Source organism: Ursus maritimus, unplaced genomic scaffold, assembly GCF_017311325.1.
Source record: "Ursus maritimus isolate PB19 unplaced genomic scaffold, ASM1731132v1 scaffold_6, whole genome shotgun sequence".
NCBI lineage: Eukaryota > Metazoa > Chordata > Mammalia > Carnivora > Ursidae > Ursus > Ursus maritimus.
The window spans coordinates 84,720,468-84,740,921 of NW_024426774.1; the positions used below are offsets into that span (position 1 = coordinate 84,720,468).

The following is a 20,454-nucleotide window of genomic DNA, read 5'->3' on the forward strand; positions in this document are numbered from 1 at the left end:
TTAGATTTATTTATTTATTGGACGGAGAGACAGCCAGCGAGAGAGGGAACACAGCACGGGGAGTGGGAGAGGAAGAAGCAGGCTCCCAGCAGAGGAGCCTGATGTGGGGCTCGATCCTAGAACACCAGGATCACGCCCTGAGCCGAAGGCAGACGCTTAACGACTGAGGCACCCAGGTGCCCCTATTTCAACTTTTTTTTCTCTGCATTGTTTGATTTCATAGTTGGGATCACATGGTACATGCAACTTTTATATTGCCCTCTTTATCTGAACTGTATTTTGAGCATTTCCCTCGCCTTATATATATTTGTTGAAAGCACAGTTTCAATGGCTACTGAATGTTCCGTCATCTGGATACACTGTAACGTATTTAACAGTTCTTCTAAGCCTGGACATTGTGAATGGATACTTCCATTCAAAACATTTTTTTTGTATGTGTGCATTTACATAGTTCACAGAGTTCTTTAAATCTTCTTATGAAAACAGCAATTCCCTGTGCTCTGCCTTTTGATCTGTTCAGGCAATCACTTTCTTTTAGCTGATTTTTTAAGGAATTTACCTCCAGATTTTCCAGTAACGTACTTATATGTATACACCTTGCGTCTTCGGTTTAGGTACTAATAACTTTCTCCACAGAAGATGAACATTTAGCTGTGCTTCACCACCATACCTCCCAGCCCGGCCCTGCCACACATACATGCTGCCCGTCCCTATATCCCTCAACTCATCTTTCCTATAACACTGGTGAGATTAGCACTCAGCATTTATATTACATTATCATGTGCATGCAAATGCTATTTACTACGAAGCCACCAAGGAATACTGTGGTTACTTTTCCCTTCTGACACATCTGTTTGCTTCCCTGGAGTTAAAATTTGTCCAGGATTCAGAGAAGCCAAAAGAGGAGACGCGGCAAGAGCCGGGGGCACCGTGAGCCCGGCTGCTACAGGTGAGCAGCAGATGAGTGACAATGTGTGTGAGCTGTGACAGTTCCTGGGGCCCTGCACCCACTTTCCTAACATGCAAGAACAGGGCTGCTGCCCACCTTTTCACCTTCCAAATCTCATGCAAAATGTCACCTTGGCCAAGGCTAATCCGGAATCATTCAGGAAGGGAATTGGTGGGGCGGGGGTTGCAGAGTTCCAACTCAGTGAAGTCAACCCAATTCAAACGCAGCCCAATCTTCCCGAAGGAGTCTGACCTATTCCAGTCTGGGCTGGTCACACTGTGTTTCACCCGGGGATCACCTTCATCATCCAGGGAGTCCTCTCACCTCTTTTCGTTTGACTTAGACCTCCTGTTTTCTAGACACCGTGATTTCCCCTTGATTGGTTTGTATTCTCGTTTCTGTTGATCACGTCGTCAGGAACACTTCGAGTACTGCAGGAACTCATAGGCAGTGAATGCTTCAGGTCTTCAGCGTCTGACAGTGTCTCTATTCTACTCCCACTCTTAACTCCAGGTTAGAAATGTTCTTTAAGCATCCAGTGCTGAGTTGAGAAGTTCAAAGCCATTCTAATTTCTGGGCCTTGTATGCAATCTTTCTTTTTGTTTGTTTTCCTCTCTGAAAGCTCACAGGATCGTCTTTGTTCCCAAAACTCTGAAATTTGTGATGATGGGTGGTTCGGCTTTCATCCAGTGTGTTGGGCATTCAGTGGGCTGTAATATTATTACCGAGTTCCTTACCTTAATTTTCTCTGTTCTCTCTTCACTCCTACCACATGGGTGTTGGAGTGTTCTGGAACTAAGTCTTTATTTTTCCTCCTTTTCCTCTTCTATTTTCCCTTTGTTTGTTTGGTTGGTTGGTTGAGTTTTGCCGTTTTTTCCCTTCAACCTTCTGGCAAATTTCTCAATATTACTTCCAAAAGCATCTATTGAGTTAATTTCTGCTATCATTTCTTAATTTCCAAAAACTCTTTTTGTTCTCTAATTTTTCCTTAAAAATTGTGTGTGCATGCTCGTGAGTGATTCTGTTCTTTTTTCTTAAATGCTATGCTTTCTCTTATCCTTCTGAAGATAGTAATACTGGTGTCTTTTCAAGTTACTTTCTTGTGTTTTTTGATTTGTCTAGATTTGTCTGTATATTTCACAGTTGAGGCTTTACTCAGGTATCTGGCTATCTTTGTATTCTGCTCATATTTAAGATGGGAGATTAAAAATCTGACCAATATGCCAACATAAGGCTTTATCTTACGATGACACAGCATTTTTTATGGGACCTTTTATGGGACTTTTATCTTATGATGACACAGCAGAGCCCTTTTATGGGACCTTGACTCATCAGTATCCTGAGGATTTTTCCTTGTCCCCAGAAGGATCTTGTCTCTCTCCTGGAGGGAATGAGCTGGACGGCCCGTGTGCAAGGGCTGCCTGGTGTGTCAGCATTCCTACAGTCCTGTTTCCTTACAGACCCGCCCTCAGCAGCGCCTGGCATCCCACAGTACGGAAACCTCCACAGATCCAACCTGGGGTTTTCTGTCACCTCCCCCATCTCCTTCCCCACTTCCTGGCCTTGGCTTGGGTTGCAGAGCAGTAGGAATGAAGGAGGAGGTGAGGGCTCTGTTCTGCAGCATTCTCTTCAACACTGCGTGGAATGCAACATCACACCCTGAAATCCTGTTTTTAGCCCCCCTTTGCCCTGCTTTCTCTGTCACCAGAGCTGCCACTTTTCAAATCACATGGGAGCTGTGCAGAGCAGACAGAGCAGTTAGTGGCTTTTCCTGGCGCTGAGGATGTAGCTTTGGGGTCTGCGTGCAGCACCTGCTCCGCAGCCTCTGCATGTCTCACTGTTGTCAAACTGCTCATTCTCTTGGTTCTCCAGGGCTTGTGTCTTTTTGGAAATCCCTTTTTCTGTCCATTTTGGTGAGGTTTGGGAGGGAGCAAAGGTATGTATTCAAGTCAGTATCTTAATAGGTACCACCTTTTCCTGGAATTCAAGGGGTCTTCGTTCCCAGGTAATTCACAGACAGCACCCATCAAGTACTGACTTAGCTCTAAGGGGCATCTGTGCTGATCCAGGATGAACAGAGGAGTCCGATTCTTTTGTGCCTGAATAAACAAAGAGGCAACCCTGTCCTACACTTTATAAAAAAAATTTTTTTTAAACTTCATTCAGAAGAGAGGAATTTTGTATACTTGGGGAGGGGGACAGTTTCTCTAAACTGCCAGTGATCATTGAAGAGGGGTCTGGTAGCTCCTTGCTCACAGCAGGGCTGAAAAGACTTAGTTTGCTAGTACCTGCCTAACACCTTTGTGTCATTCCAACCAAGAGGCCTATCTCTGACATGTTCTCGTCCACCGGGCGATTCACACACTTTCTCTACCTCTAATGCCATTAGTTTCTGGCTCCTTCCTTGGGCAAGCAACTCAATAAAGGCATCCATTTTCTTCCCTACTCAGTATCAACTAGGGGATTCATCTCTGCAGACACGTCCCATCAGTCACCCACTTCATAGTTGAAAAGTGAGATCAAATTCACGGCAGATTTTCCCCAAAATACCTTTTTATCATCAGCACAAAAAGCACTTTTCTATTTTGTGTGATTTATTTTTTAGTTTAGATTTTTTTTTTCATATGTAAGCTGTCGCTATGGTAGCCATAGATTTTTTTGGTGATTAACTTTCAACTTTACAACTGACTTTTCTCAAGGAGCAAGTGGCTGGAGGTTTTGTTTGTTTCCTTTTGAAAACTTTAATGGAATCTTGGCAAAGAGGTAATTATAATAGCTTAAGGGGTTATATGCATCCTTTTCAGTGTACTGAGTTGCTGTCCTGAAGGAACCACTTTTCTTACATGTAAAATGGGTGGTTCATTTTAGAGGCACACCTGACCACCATGAGAAGATAATGGGATGCGTCAGGATGCCTGGGTCACAGATGATTGAATAATGCACAAACACATCATTAGTAAAACAGAGGAGTGTGTGCTTCTGGCAACCTGGTGGATAAGCAATTCTTTGACATACGCAGATGTCTATTTAAACATGTTTATATTGTAAAGTGCAGGATAATCTCTTCCTAATCATTCTTAATGGCTTTTGCCTACTCCCATTTCTGGCTTGTTACCATGTAAGGTTTGATGTTCAAAAGTCAGTTATGGTTATTTTGTTCCCCACTCTTGAACCTCAATGGAACTATTCCAGTTCTGAGCCTAAAGAACCAGAATTCAGGTATCTTCAGGACAAAATCCGATAGGCACCATTTACAGATCAGCCAGACTTACAGCTTTACAATAAGCTAAAATTTTTTAAAGATTTATTCATTTATTTTAGAGAGAGAGATGGAACAGGGGTTAGGGATAGAGTGAGAGGGAGAGAGCATCCTAAGAAGACTCTGTGCCGAGCATGGAGCCCCATGGGGGGCTCAATCTCATGACCATGGTCTCATAATCTCATGATCACAACCTGAGCTGAAACCAAGAGTCAGACGCTTAACCAACTACACCACACAGGTGCCCCAATAAGGTAATTTTTAAAATAAGCCATTGGAATCAACTATATTTTCTCCTGCCAGACTATAAAGATCTTCTACCCATGAAAATGCAGCCTTTCTTTTCAGTGTGGCTGCCCACACAGCCATTGCTTTAACAACTACAGATTGAGAGATAGATACAAAGGTCCTGAAGGGAAACACAGTGAGACATTCATGCTGTGTTGAAGGCCATGTGGTAATAACTCACTTTAAAACCCTGGTGTGAATGTGTTCTGGGCCTGTGCTCCCTGGGCAGGACGTCCCTGTGGTTCGGATTCTTTCCCCCTAGAGTTTGGGGCTCTTTTCTCAGCACCTATAGCCTGTATCATTGAATAAGAGAGAAAACATTCATTGTCCAACAAATACTGGCATGATTTTCTGAAATAGAAACATGTTCTTGAGCCAATTTCTATTTTAGAAACTGCCAGTGACTCACTGGTAACCTTGCGCAAGGAAGACGTGACCTTTATTCCTTGCACAAGTTCCCAGGACTAGAACGAAGTTATAAGGAACATTGTTTGTGACAGGCTCTCCAGCATGCAGAGTGCATGTGAACACGCCTCGCCGCATGCCCACACTCTCAGAGACCTTTTGTTAGAGCGTCCAGGATGGCACAGGCATGAAGGGGCAGGATACAGAGCAGACCAGGCCTCCGATCCCCAGCTCCAGCAAGGTGCGTGGTGCGGACTTGGGAAGCTCCTTAGCGTCTGTTCTCTACCCTGGCCTCCTCCACAAATAAGGATAGAACTCAGGGAGTCGTGGGGACCATATATGTTAGTGTACAGGAAGTGCACGTCACAGCACACGGAGCATGCTTAAAAAGGATCATCGTCAGTGTGATTGCTATTATTTTCTTCGCGGGTGTAGTAGGTAGGGTTATTGTTGCCAATATTATATCCTCTGTTTCCCACGTGCCTTTGAAGTTCCTCCTCTAGAGATGGAATGCGCTTCCTCACCCTTTGACTTTAGGTTTGACCACGTGACTTGCTTCGGCCAGTGGTGTATGAATAGAGTGGCAGCTGGCGACCTCCAACCCAAGGCTTAAGAGGTATTACATGTTCCCACTTGTGCTCTTAAGCTTTGGCCATCATTCATGAGAGTGGCAAGTCCCAATCACCCCTCTGATCTGGGGAGGATGAGAGGCGTGTGGAGCAGAGCTGGGCCCAGCTCGCTTCTCAGAGCCAAAGCCAGCTGGTCACTTCACTGCTGGCCCGTTGTCGCCCAGACAATCTGAACATGTGTGAACGAGAATAAGTGAGAATATTAAACCAGTGGGTTTGGGGGTGGCTCTTTATTTAGCATAGTTGTGGCGATCACGGGCACGTACAATGGGAAAGTTAATTAACTGTGAGTTAACTGTTGTGGAAAGGTTACGTGAAGAATGGCATGGAAGCTGAAGTGTGAAGGGTGGTTTAGAGGCAGATCTGGGAAGGAAATCTGCTCTCAGAATCTCACTGCAAAGCCTGGTTCATGAAGATCTGGCTGTTCCGACCTGCGGAGAGGCTGACTTTTTTCCCCCTCAACATGTATCTATATTGACCATAGTCTCTTTCCCTCTCTCTCAATCCCTCTCTTTTTAAAAGTCAACATAGAAAGGCTGTACTTTTGATTCACATCCAGGGGAAGCCCAGCCTTTCTCTGGTTGCCAAAGGCTCTTACTGAAGGACGGATGAGAATTCAGATTCTGGAGATGCTGTCTCTTCATCCATGCCCAGAATGTGTCGCTATTTTTCTAATGCTGTGGAGGCAGCTGAGTGATGTAACCCTCTTGGTGTAATCCTAAGGCTCCATGGAATCACTGGCTTGACATCTTAGCATGCTCCGTCCCTGCTGTCACCTTCTGAGGAAGAGAGAGAGAGAGAGCGAGCAAGCATGCATTCAGCAGGAGCAACAGACCCTGGAAATCCAGGACAGCAGTGGAATCTCGTCCTGCTGTCGGCTGGCCTGGCTTCTTCAACCTCCTGCCTCTCTCCTCAGGAACTCTTGGGCAGGCTTAAAGAAACCTTTGTATGAAGGAAGGCCTTTGAAATGTTACCTCACCCAGTTTGGTTAGAGTGACTTTTCTAGTTGCTTGTTTTTTCCATTCCATTCCTTTTCTTTTTTTTTTTTTTTCTTTTTTCTTTTTTTAAAAAAGATTTTATTTATTTATTTGACAGAGAGAGACACAGCCAGCGAGAGAGGGAACACAAGCAGGGGGAGTGGGAGAGGAAGAAGCAGGCTCACAGTGGAGGAGCCTGATGTGGGGCTTGATCCCAGGACTCTGGGATCACGCCCTGAGCCAAAGGCAGATGCGTAACGACTGAGCCACCCAGGCGCCCCATTCCATTCCTTTTCTACAGTGATTTATTTATCAGGCAAAACTGGCACGTGAGGTCAATGGATATTTTGTAATGGAAATGTGATCCTTAGGTGCCCGATGCGCTCAGTCTTCCATGTGGTGTGGTGAACAAACTCAGAGGGCAGAGCCCACTCAGTCTGGAAGGGGGCAAGACACCTGTCTAAACCCACCCCTCGATAGGACTGACTGAGCATGGCATTCCCATTATTGGATGTGTACTGTCTTTGCCTTTAAGGTAATCACACTGAATTTTGCCTGAGGTGGTGGAAGTGGTAGCTGAGGTGAGGAGCATTCTAGTTAAAATGGTAAGGAGATATATTCCTGACTTCCAATCTCACAAATGCCTCATTAATTAAGCAAAGGTAATGATGCTTGTTGTTTAGAAAAGGGCATTTGCTCTAGTAACCATTTTCTTAAAATCAGACCACTGCCTTGGGATTAGAATCAACGAAAAGTCAGAATTGGGCAGATTAAGCCATCCTATTAATTATAACTTAAAGTGAAATGTTGTCATGTATAAATGTAACATGAAGATTTCTATTACAGGGATAAATAACTATTCTTATTATCCTAATAATTAGCTTCTCTCCGCAGGTAGAAAGCAACTTTCACTGGCAGACCCAGGAATGGAGATTCTCAAAGCAGGATAGAAGGAATCAGGAGGAATCAGGAGGAAAACTGCAAAATTACCTCCGTGAGGCCTTCCCGGCCCAGAACAGCCTGCCACCTGCTAACCAGACTCCCACAGGCACTGTGGCCCCTGATCGAGAGTGGTCTTCTTCCAACACAAACAGACTCATGTCATCCTTCTATCCCCACCCAACTTCCTGAAGCCCGCTGGTGCCCTGGGAGCCAATTGTGCCCTCTACCTCTGAAGTCCAGCGAGATCTGGCCCCTTACGACGCACCATTACACCATTACTATGCGCCGTTTTCCCATTCCAGCCATAGCCTCCAGCCGTCCTCCCACCTACCAGGGGCATTCCTTTCCTTCTGTCTTCACTGCGCCTCTCCACTCTTCAATTATTAACTGCAACTAATCCCTTTAGGCACTGGCTCAGCTATGACATTACTTCCTTAGAGAACTATCCCAGACCCTCCAGTCAAGCTCCCCTGTTACGAGCGTGGACGCCACTTAACCACACACAGAGCACACGTTGGCTTATTGGATTAAGTTTCCCTCTCAATACACTCTGTAACTATCTATAAGGATAGCAGGCTTTTGCTCACCATTGACTGGGACCCTAGCACTGGAATGGTATTGACACCTAGCATATCTTCAGTATCTATTGAGCAGATGGAAAGGGAACTTAGTTTAAAATGCACTTAGAACATGTGATTGTTGTCACAGAAGCGTATATTCCAGCTCAGACCCTTGCTCAGGGAAAGGACATGGCATCCGGGTTATCTTGGAAGGGACTCTGCGGTCAGACCGGCCATAGTTCAGTTTGGTTCAGCAGTTTGATGTGCGAGTTTGATTTTTGGCTCACTGGTTTTTGCCAATATGAAATTTCTAGTTAGGTTCATACTGACTTAAAAAGAATCAACCTTTCCACTCATTTATCTACCCGTCCATCTCCCTCTTACCTGCCTGGTGAATAAACTGAATGCATCTGGCTTATTCAGTCCACATGAGAATCAAAGTCTGGGGTTCTGTGTTTTGTTACTGAGCTCGGTCCCTGTCCAAGTGGTTCTTTATCATCAACATAGCTCTGAAATCATCTCAATCAGCACAGACCATGTCCATCTCCAGCGACAGAGCTCCAGGGTCACCTGCTCTAAGGGAGCAGTTCCAGAGCGCAGGGAAGACAGGTGGTGAAGAAACAAAAGTGGGTCATTTGGGGGCTGTGCGTTCAATGGAGCAGCGTTGTTTGAACAGGGAACCGTTTGGGACATGTTTTTACACTACTTTTCTTGTGATTTGTTCATTTTCTTTCATGACTTCCTTTCGGTGAATACTGGGAAGGGGCTTCTGAAGGGAGGCAGGATGTGCTAGGAAGATGTGGGAGCAATTGGAACACCATTTGCAAAACAACAAAGGCAGCCCTAGGCAGTGAGCACAGGCAGAGTAAACAGCACCGGTGCTGCCAGCACACTGTTCAAAGCTTGGCCATTCAGGGGATCATCGGAGACAAGCCACCACAAGAAGCCTGTAATCACCTTTCCCCCAGTTTATGAAACAGGCAGAGATCAAACGAAGGAGGTTGGGGTTAGTGTTCCCGATAACAGCCTCGCATTTGAACAGCCTGCAGGAGAGGAGGTCAGCCGAGGGTTCCAGAGGTTAGGGCTATTTTTAGTGAGAGCAAAGAAGGAAAACCCGCAGAGTTGTAGATTCCAGGGTGAACGACACAGTTGTTCAGTGAATTCTGCTACAGATGCCCAAAGAGCATATCACCACTGAGCAGCTGCCCTGGACCCGGCCAGGGAGAAGCCCAACGATGACACTGACTGCCATCTATCCGTGGGAGTGGGTACATCGAGACACCACCAGCAGGCAATCAGGGAGCCTGGCGGAGACAAACCCAGGTTTTCTTGACCAGGGACTATGGTTAATACCCACAATAGGGAGCGTTTTTGGTTTTAACAGTTAAAGTATTATCAAAAAACTATAGTCTGCAGGAAGCAATTCACAAAGGGCAAGTCTGGGCATTGAGAGGGTAGGTTGTTTGTTGGGGGGATGTGGTGGCAGAAATGTTAAGTGAGAGTCCTGAAGACCCCGATGGTCAAGGTGGGAGAAGCCACAGGGGGCGTCAGCCCCAGCCCGTCTCTCAATCTCAGAAGGGCACCAATAAAGCCAAGTGGGCCTCTGAAAGCAGGAAGCCCTTCAAACCATGTCAAATCCTTTTTCCGGCAAAAGGGACAAAGCTGGGAAGTAGTGGAGAGGGATCTGTGGCAGAGGCACGGAGTGCTGGAGACGACAGTCTAAGGAGCTGCATGGGCCGTGTATGGATGGGGGCAACTGGGTGAGTGCTAATCAAGCAGTAAGCTACAGTGCTGGCTGTCTTCGTGTGAGAAACGATGGCAAAGAAGGGCTCTGCCTAGCGGATGCAGAATCCTGGCATCGGGCAGAGGTTTATGGGCCTAAGGACGTCGAGGAGAAGACGCATGGAAGAAGAGGTATCAGGAGAGTGTTAGGGGTGGAGGAAGAGAAAGCTGCAGTTAGGGCAGCTGGCCTCTCCGGCAGCTTCTCTTTATCAGCAACGGCCCAGGCACCACGGGCTTGTGAGCAAAGGACCTGGGAGCCTTTCCCTCACTGCTGGGCGGCAGGGCAGCACCCTGAGGTTCAGTAAACTAGGGATTGCAGAAGCAGCCAGGTGGGTGTTTGGAAATCCAAACGAAGTCGCTTTAAAGACAATTTCACCTTCCTAATGAGAAGCGGCTCTGTAAGGACATGACTTTCACCTCTCCGGGGATTGAGAATTGCTCTGGATGTCGAAACGGACCCTGGGGCCAAGCAGGAGTTTGCCTCCGGATCGACCATGGCATGTGGCTCTTACACAAGCATCCGATTGGCCTGCACAGAGGCTTGAAGTTTCGAAAGCTTTCTGGAAACAGTGGCACAGCGCTGTGGGCCCCAGCTTGCCCGTTGTGTCAGGCATGGATTGGCACCATGCTCCAGGTCAGGAGGCCAGCACTCCAGAGACTGCTGCTGCGGACACTGCCAGGCTCCAGCCGCTCCGCACCCCTTCCCCTCCACCCCTCTCCCTTCGACCTTGCTGCAGGGGATGTGGAAGGGGACCAGAGCTCAGCTGCAGCGTACTGAGGTGACCCTGATAGCTCCAGGTTGCCTCTGGGGATCAGCAACACAAGGGTCAGAAGTGAATTTTCAGAGGCGCCTGGGTGGCGCAGTCGTTAAGCATCTGCCTTCGGCTCAGGGCGTGATCCCAGAGTCCTGGGATCGAGCCCCACGTCAGGCTCCTCTGCTGGGAGCCTGCTTCTTCCTCTCCCACTCCCCCTGCTTGTGTTCCCTCTCTCGCTGGCTCTCTCTCTCTCTGTCAAATAAATAAATAAAATCTTTAAAAAAAAAAAAAAGAAGTGAATTTTCAGTTCTGCTTGTTTCCTTTTCCCAAACTAAACACCAGAATACTGGGCAAATTCCGCTCCTCCCCACCCCTGCTTTTACGGACCCACTTTTTGTTTGTCAGGAATGAATCAACGGTTTAAAACAGAGGTGTGTGCTGTGCACCACCTTGTCCGTGAGCCTTCTCCGAGGTAAAGCAGTGATCACACTGGGGCTCAGACAGCCCGTGTCCACACTGTCCATTGTGCACAGCATCACCGCACTGGCCAGGAGTGCTTGCGGAGCGGCTGCTCGCAATCGTGCATTTTCCAGATCATTGGCGGTTCAAACCTTTGCAGGGTCAAAACTTTAAAATGTCACTGTGGCTCGTGAACACCTTTATGACACGTACAAATACTTCTGAACTTTTCTAAGCAGAAAATACATAATGTAATTCATCTTTTCATGATGACTCTGGAATATCATTATATCATTGTAATCACCACTTGCTAGGCTGTCCTAAGTTAACAGCAGTGCCCCCAAGATGGACAGAGCTTCTGTGGGGAAGACTGCTGTCCCCTACAATGAGCAATCTCAGCGCCACCTCAGCGACCAAAAACAATCTAGAAAACAGGACAGCTAGACAGTTATTTTTTAAAATTGCTCATCTAATTACAACAGTAATACATATTCATTGCAGAAAACTGTTATGTACAAACCAATAAAAGAAAAATAAAGTCACTAAACTGAGATTTAAAATAGGTTTTTGCTGCCAGGCTTTCCCGCCGTGATTTTGCCGACGCCTGCGGGTACTTGTGTTAGATTCTCTGTTTCTACCTAGTGATTCTCCTTTCTGCTTCAACATACGGTGTCTGTGCTTTCCAATCACTGCTTTTACTTCTGGGTAAAACAGTTCTGTGGTTTCAAGAAGATAAGGTAAATGTTATCATGGATGTATAAAAAAATTCTCTATACCTTTATTCAAGAAAAAGATAAAATTGGGGTAATTTATAAGCTGTCTATAAGAAGACTATAGGAAGCTGGTGACATCAGCAAATAGTCCTTAATCTCTTTGAATTTTTGCATAGCTACTCTCAAAAACTTCAAAATTTTGCAGATAAGTCTTAGAATAGAAGGTGTCAGGGTATTTTGCTACAACAAACTACCATTGGTGGGGTGGCTTAGGCAACAAAAATTGATTTCTCACTGTCTAAGATCCAGACGCTGGCCAATTCATTTCCGGACAAGAGCCCTTTTCCTGGTCTGCAGATGGCCTCCTTCTCCTAATGCCCTCATTGGCAGAGAGAGGAAGCAAGCTCTTCCATGTCTCTTCTTATCAGGGCACTAGTCACATTGTGTGGGTGCTGCATTCATGACCTACATACGTCTCCGTATGTGAACTTTGCAGGGACACAAACATTCAGTCTATAGCATTCTTGGAATATGCGTTGGGATCATTATAAGAAAATTCGAGAGTCCCCCAGTTAGAGCTTTAGGCTGAGATTCTGGTGGCCACATGGTTAATTCCCAGAATTCTGACTTCCCACAGTCTGCCTTGGACAGTCCCAGTGGATGCCTCCTGTCTAGGCATGACTTTACGTAAGGCCCCTTTTGCCCTCCCAAAGGCCCTGACGATCACGTCCCAGCCTCTGGCCCATTGCTGCCTTGGTGGAGAGGCTCCCAGGGTGTGCCAGTCCAGAGCCGATCAGAAGGGAGAAGCAGCTGAGTGTGCACGAGACCCTTCCCAGGCCTGGAAAACAGTTCAGGAGGATTCAGCACATGCAAGAAAGCGTATTTTTCCCAATGGCCCATTTTTGCACGTCTGAGGTATTGACTGTTTCCTTGGTCCCCTCTTAACTTTGAAGCAAGGGGAAAGAGGACTGATCTCCCAGGAAAGACACACTGGATAAATCCTGCAATTAAGTAGGGGGAAAACAGCCCATTTTCCTTACATCCTTAAAACTCAGAGCCCTTTAGGCTGGGAGAAAGGTCAAATGACTCCTCTCATTCATATTTCATGGTAGCTGCTAGTTCAGAATTGCCAATTACTTAAAAAATCATTAAAAATTTAATGTCAAGAAAAAACAATTAGAACCATTGTCCGGTCATGTCAAACCACATGTATTTCTGTTTTTCTATCCATTTTTGTTCTTATGTATACCTTGTGCACACTTTTCTACCGTTGTAATTTTTTCACTTAACACCTACTTTTGCATAGTTTCTTAACTGTTCCCTGTGCATTACGCACACTGCTGGACATGCTCCCCTTTGGGCATTGCAGGGCCCTCCTCCACCCAGAGCCTGGACATCCTGTTTCTTTGTAGGGGCTTCAAGGGAGAGCTGTTGAAGCCACAAGGAAAGGTTAGATTTTGAAGACAAAAATAATTTTCCTCCTTTGAAGGCAGCATGGGTGTAGTTAGAAACTGAGGAAGCCCAAGGAGTCTGAAACCAAGAGGTTGGGGCTCTAACCCTTCACCTTCCTCCTACTTATGTGACCTTGGGAAGGACTGAACCTTCCTGAGCCTCAGCTGCCATTCTGCGAACGGTGGTAAACCTCACGGGGTTATTGAGGGACTGATGTGGATGGAGCATCTTGAATGAAATGGTGCTGTGCAAATGTTGTTTGTTTTTCTGTCAGGGAATCCAAAGCAGGACTTAGGCCAGGAATGAGGCTTAGGGCTGATGAGGGGCCCTGACCCTGGGAAAGCGGTAGGTTAGGTGAGGCTGGCCCTCCCAGCATGTATGGTAACCTCCCTGCCATTTGTCTTCTTCCCCCAGATGGCACTTCCTTGCCTGTCCCCCACCTGCCACATCTGTTCTAGAATTGCCACTCATGGAGTCCTCCTCCAAGGGAGCACTGACCTCTGTTCTCCAGGCTAAAATGTATGCCCTGCAGATGCAAGGAAGAGCAAACTGTCTGAGCTCAAGGATTTCCTGGTGACATTAAAAAATACATTGCTGGATTTTGATTGATAACTTCTAATTGAACCTGATCCTTACGGATAATTGAGAGCATGAAGTCAACACTGAGCCATAATAGATAGTGTGGCAATTGAGCTCTGCTAAAGTGATGCTGGCCTTTCTAGTGCTTGTACCAAACAGAAAGGTGTCCCCACCTCCCTCTGGTCTCACAGTTGGGGGATGGCATGTCTCCATATGGCATGCTCTGTCCTCCTGCACAGCGACTCACTTGTGACTGGCACACTGTAGTTAAGGGGTGAGGGTCAGGGAGTCCACATTTGCACACTTCTGAGCCCCTTCGCTATTGTCCTTTTCCACATCCCAAGCATCTGGAACCCAATTGTCCAGGATAGAAAGCTCTCTCAATTTTTTTGTTCCACAGGCTTTGAAGGGTATCAGGCATTGGCAGTTGACAATGCTTTCAAATGAGTAGCTAAAGTTAAAAAAGAAAAAAAAAGCAATTATGCGCCCTCTTCTGTACACAAATACACAGAAACTTTGTCCCTGAGCCTAAAGCAATGGGACAGGTGTTGGAAGTCATCCCTCTCAAACTTCGCTTCTGCCAGCCAAAAGGGTCACAGGGTCCTTGAGAATTATGTGCAGCTCCTGGGGTGTTGAGGGTAAACAGGATAACGAGGTGAAATCATTTTGTTATTACTGCTTTAGCTGTAATTGCTTTATTTATTCCAAAAGGAAAGTTTAAGGCAATATTATAGTTATGACTGTTAATAGGACATCTTGGGGCCCCATTTTTATGGGGATATAACTGACATATAACACTGTAGTAGTTTAAGGTGTATAAGGGACCCTTCAGTCCTCACTATGAAGACTGAATCCCATGAAGTCCCTCCCTGCCTCCGCCCCCGCATAGCTGCAGGTGCGGGGACTGCGGCGGGGACTGGGAAGCAGAACACTTTGGGCACCTTGTCCCCTGCATGTCTCTCCCCTCCTCTCGTCCCTGCAGCCTGGGAGGAGACAGCCGAGTGTCCGTCATCCCTATCCTTCCCTCTGTAGGCTTGTGTCCGGCGGCGTCCGCAGGCTCGCTGTAACCATCACCCCTGAGAGGCTGTGTTCTCGCGAATGAATGTGGGACGTCACAGCCTCTGTGGGCAGCCTCTTTGGCTCACAGCGCCATTCATTCATTCATTCATTCAGGAGACATTGCTGAGTGCCTCTTTGAGCGTGCACAGGTCTCTGAGATTCCCTGCCCTCCTAGACGTCTTTCTTCACAAAGAATTTTCCCGCCTCTGCATTTCATGTGCCACCTTGGAACGTCCTGCCTGTGCAAATAGTTGCAAATCGGCCTGGATTCAAGGGCTCCTCAGACTGACCCCCGGCCTGCATGTCCAGCCTTATTCTCAAGCCACACATCCGCAGCAGGCTGGTTCAGAGCTCCCCGCTCTGCGGGCTCTGTATTTTAGTGCTTTTCCTTGAACATTCTTCCCCGAGGAAGCCCTACCTTCTCTCTAACCAAATTATGCTACACTACTTAAAATTCCTTAAATTTCTTCCCCCCCCAAAATTTCTATCTTAAGTGGATTTCACATAAATAAAGCAGGTCTTTTTATGTCATCAGAAAGATTATTTTTAAGTTAAGAGGTAGTTACGCCCTAACCTGTCAGATGTGGTAATGGCGCCTAACCCAGTGCCTAGCGCATGGGAGGTAAGCAGTCAACATGAGCTGAGCGAGTGAATGAGTGAGCGACATAGGCCCGCCTGCAGAAGGGAGTGGTCCCTGAGGAGGAGAGGAATGGCTAGAAGGCTGTGCAGCTGGGGAAGGACAAGGCTTCCATAAGGAGGATTTTCCATGAGCATGCAGGACCATCCCGAGGCCCCGGTGTGCTCAAATTTCTGAACCAGTTTGGTTTACATAACCAGGGTGTCATCTGCCTTCTGCCTCTTGACAGTTTTGAAACTTCCCCAAGACTTGCTTTTCTCCTTAGTAGAATGGTTTAACAGCAGTATGCATACTAATGACTAGTATGTGCACTAATATGTATGCCAATACGGTAGGTATATATACTGTAATGAGTAAGATCTGTGCCCTTTGTCTCACTGGGTCACTGAGGCCCCAGAGAGCTGAAGTGTGTGAAAGCCCTTTGTGAGGATGTTCACGTCTAACTAATTATTGTGATTACTCAATCACAATAACTGATTGCTCTGGGTCCCAGTACTTCTGCCTCAGTTGGCTTGGCTCCGAGTGGAGGGGACAGACTTCATCTGTGTTTGTTCACTTGACTAGCTCCAAGATCTGGCCTGGTCTGGCACTCAGTAAACATGGAGGAGGGATGCACAGCCCTAGGCCATCATGTTCTTCTGGTAGTTTCCACTGTAGACTCATATCCGGCTCAGCTGAGTGGTACCAGGTGGTTGAAAAGGAGCATTGCCTCAGTGTTGTGGCGTGGTGCCTGGGCTCCAGGCCCTTGGGGTAGACGCCCGGAAACAAGGGGCAAAGCCACCCTTCATGCCCCAGTCAACAGAACCCTCCTCCCTCTATGCGTTTTCTTCAGCAACCAAGCCTTTATTTTTGCAAACTTTCTTTCAACATGAAAGCTGTGCTCACCCCCGGTTCCCTCCCTCTCCCCCAGCCCCACCACATCCGTTCACTCTCTTTGACCTTCTGCCAAAAACTCTATTTCTTAACGCTCAGCCGCCCTCCATCTCATTTGCTCACGGTGTTTCAGGCACTGTAAGTCCTTGGTGTTCAAACCCCCTGAGGTTACGTAAACAGTACTTGGAGCTGATCTTCTTTCTCTTTCTTTAGGGCTTTGTTTTAGGCTTCATTAGGGACTTCCTTCTACGAATAATTACCACCATTCTGTTTTGAGTGCTGCCCACCTTCACCCTATTTTGTTAAAAAATCATAGATCTTCTGAGATTGCTTTACTTTTAAAGTTATTAACTGCCTGCACATCAATCTTGCTGATCGTCTTTCAAGAGATTTTCCACAGTGAGCTTCTGCGTAGCTATTTTTCTGCCCCGACCCCCTTTTGTAGGAATACGAAATAAGGCAGAAGGAAAGGATTAGAACACAAGGACCCAACCTCAGCTCTTTCAAACACCATGTGTGCAAGCCAACGCTGTGCCTGTCAGCCACAGCTCCCTATCTTATGAAACTTACTCGCAGTGGAATCAACTACATGGATACGGGGCTCTTGTGTGGATCCCTGACTTTTACTCCATACCGTGCACTCTTTTCTTTCCCTGTCCCATTCCATTAAGGAGGTTGCCTCTCTTCTGTGATGCCATTTCCTTCCACTGAGACCAGAGGCCCAGCAAACAGGACCTCTCTTCTGGGCTGTCATCTTTTGGCCACTTCCTACCTCTGGCTCAGGCAAGTGGTTTAAATGAAACTCAAATTGTGATCATCAAGCATTTGATTAAAGGTAACATTGATTAGAAATCACAGGTCAGAATGGAAAATTAATTTCCCTTGGGTTGCAGATGCAAATGCTAATGAGTAATCACCTAATTCCATGATGGAGCCTGCTAACTCTCTGGGCTTCAAGGGGAACTCTTCTCTACACGTGCCATTAGGAACTGACAACTGCACCATATGTGTGACCAGGAGCTAGCTTTCCCTGGATCCCACAAGAGGCTTCGTATTTGACCCCTGTCTTGGAAGGATGAGATAGAAATCCTCTCCGAGTTCTTAGAAGCTGAGTGTGTGACATTGACCATGGGAAATACATTTCCTTTAGATTGGCCATCAGGCCTCCGTTTCATCTGTTCATTGAGTGCAACGGTTTAGTCATTCATGTTTAGTCATTCATCAACCAGGCACTCCCTTCCCTAGGATGGAATAATGCAAACACTCTAGGTTATGGTTGGGACCTGTCCACTTTAATTTTTAACTCAGCCTAGCTCATGTCTGTTAGCTGAGATTTTGATTATTCTATTTCCAAGACTCTCTTTGCAAAACAGAACCACTGATAAGAATTGGGTGCTGTGGCCCAGAAGCCTCTGGTTCAGGCCTGTCCCAGAAGGCAGGTGACGTGGGAGCCCAAGGCTATGCCCCATGGGAGATGTTTCCTGTTGTATATCTGGAGGGGGCGAACTGCAGAGGAGGAGGAGATTAGAGTCCAGGGAACAAGGACACAGGGAAGCGGGGACCTGGAGTATTGGCGGGCCAAGGAGAAGGCTCATGAAAAGAGAGTCTGGAGGAAGACGGGGGAAGAAAGCAGCAAACAAGCAGGCAGGGTGAGGTCCCAGCAGAGCAAAAGGAAGCACGTTTGCTGGAGCTGGGTAAGCGCATTCTCAGCGTTCCTCCTCTACCTGACTTCATGCATTTCACCGAGCCAGTTGGGCCAGATGGCCCTCAACCTCACCACACTGTACTCCCAAATACTTTCTAAGTAGCTTATTCCAGGTGTTAAGGCCTTCTAGGATGAACTGACAGCCATGCTTACTTGGGCTCATTCTTGGCCCATCTTAAGCAGCTGGAGAGACATTTTCAAAAACAGCAGGGGTTTGGGTGAAACCTCTGCTCTATACAGACCACACTGCTAATAGCAAGACATGAGTATTGACTTCTTGTTCTTCCTGGATAGTTAGTACCATTCTTCACAAGTTCTTTGTACACCCCCAAAACCCTGGACATAACTCAACAAACAAACATAGGGAGACTGAAAGGTGGAAAGAAGGCAGAAAGCCTAGAGTTTCCAGGACATAAAGAATTATTACATGATGCTGAGTTTCCTGGGTTTCTTGATCACCCCCGCATACCCTGGACAGGGCGCTACTGAAGCCTCCAACCTGAAATCAACGACAGACATAGACAAAAAAGCTTTAAGAAAATCCTGTTCCCCTGGTCGAAGGACAGGGAAAAGGGTGGACTGATAACAAAAGGAAACCTTCTTGGCAATATCCACCCTACCCCAACAAAACACCAGCGGGCTGAATAGGGAGGGCTCAGCCCTGCCGGCATCTGTCTACTGACAGAAGCTGGCTGAGGTACTTCTACTCTGCACTCCAGTGCTGTGGGAACCTGAGCTGGGAGCTAATCCTCCATCCCCCAGCAGAGCAAATCCAAATACGATAAACACAAAGAAATAATAAACTCCTTAATATCCCACATATATGTTGACCAAAATGATCATACATATATGATGACCATACCAAAAATGAAGAAAAATATCATGAAAAAATCAGAGAAAAACTATGCCTTGCTTAAGGGAACATTTCCTCAAATGACAGTGATTTCTCATTGAAAACCATAGAGGACACAAGGAAAAGAGGCACACCTTTTTCAAGCAGTGAAAGAAAAGAACTATTAACCTAACTGTTAGCCTATATCCAGCAAAAATATCCTTCAGGAATGAAGGGGGAAATCAGAGATTGTCAGATGAAGGAAAACCTAAAGAATTTGTCACTGACTTAGAAGAAGTGGGTTAATTCCTAGAAAACCACAAATGACCAAACTCAATCAAGATGAAATAGACAACCTGAATAGTTCTTTAGCCATTAACTAAATTGAAATTGTAAGTAAAAATCTCTTAAAAAGGAAATCTTCAGGTGAAAATATTTTAAGAAGAATTAATGCCAATTTTTCATAATCCATCTCAGAAAATCAAACAACAGAGAACATTTCTCAACTTATTTTATGAGGCTAGTATTATCCTGATATCACAACCTGAGAAAGATAGTACAAAAGATAAATAAAAAAGAAAGAGATAATTTGAAAAGTCCCCAATACAATTTTAGCAAATAAAATCCACTAATGTATAAGAAGAATAAGGCACCAAGGCAAAGTGGGACTTATACAAGGTATGCAAGGCTAGTTCAATATTCAAAAGTCAATAATGTAATTTGCATGTCGACATATTAAAGAATAAAAATTGTATGATTATATCAACTGATGCAAAAAGATTCATTTGATACAATCCTACACTCATTCACAAAAAAAGCTCTTAGCAAACCAGAGGTAGAGGGAGCTTCCTTAACTGGATGAAAGAAAGTTACAAAAACCCTACGGATAACATCATACTTAATGATGAAAGCCTGAATGTTTCCCCCCAGGACTGGGACAAACACAAGAGTGTCTGTTCTCAACACGCTTAGTTGTGAGCATAGTACTGAAAGTTGTAACCACTGAAATAAGGCACAGGAAAGAAATAGGGGCACTTGGGTGGCTCGGTGGTTTGAGCATCTGATTCTTGATCTCAGCTCAGGTCTTGATCTGAGGGTTGTGAGTTCAAGCCCCACGTTGGGCTCCATGCTGGGCATGGAACCTACTTTAAAAAAAATAATAAAACACATACCAGTTGCAAAGGAAGAAATAAAGCTGTACTTTCTTGCCAATGACATGGAGGTTTACATAAAAATTTCCAAGGAATTTACAAAAAAAATTTCCTACAACTAAGAAATGAGGTCAGCAAGGAAGTAGGATACAAGGACCATATGCAAAAACCAATGGCATCTCTATATACTAATAGTGAACACTTCAAAACCAAAATTAAAAACTCAGTACTATTTATAAGAGTTCGAAAAAAAAATGACATGCTTAGGCACAGATCTAACAAAATTTATAGAAAATCTGCATGCTGAATTTATAGAATGCTGATGAAAGAAATCAGAAGACTGTAGTAATGGAGAGACATACCATGTTCATGGATTAGACTGCTTATCATCATAAAGATGCCAATTCTCCTTCAGCTGATCAGTAAGTTGAATGCAATTTTTATTAGA

At 45.8% G+C, this 20,454-nt stretch overlaps 1 long non-coding RNA gene across 1 annotated transcript; it reads left to right on the top strand.

Annotated features, from left to right (window-relative positions):
* Positions 1 to 4,992: 4,992 nt before the first annotated feature.
* On the top strand, positions 4,993 to 8,427 carry LOC103682575. The gene is made up of 2 exons (XR_573419.2): positions 4,993 to 5,142; positions 7,402 to 8,427. It is a non-coding gene; the product is annotated as an uncharacterized LOC103682575 (long non-coding RNA).
* The last annotated feature ends 12,027 nt before the right edge of the window (positions 8,428 to 20,454 follow it).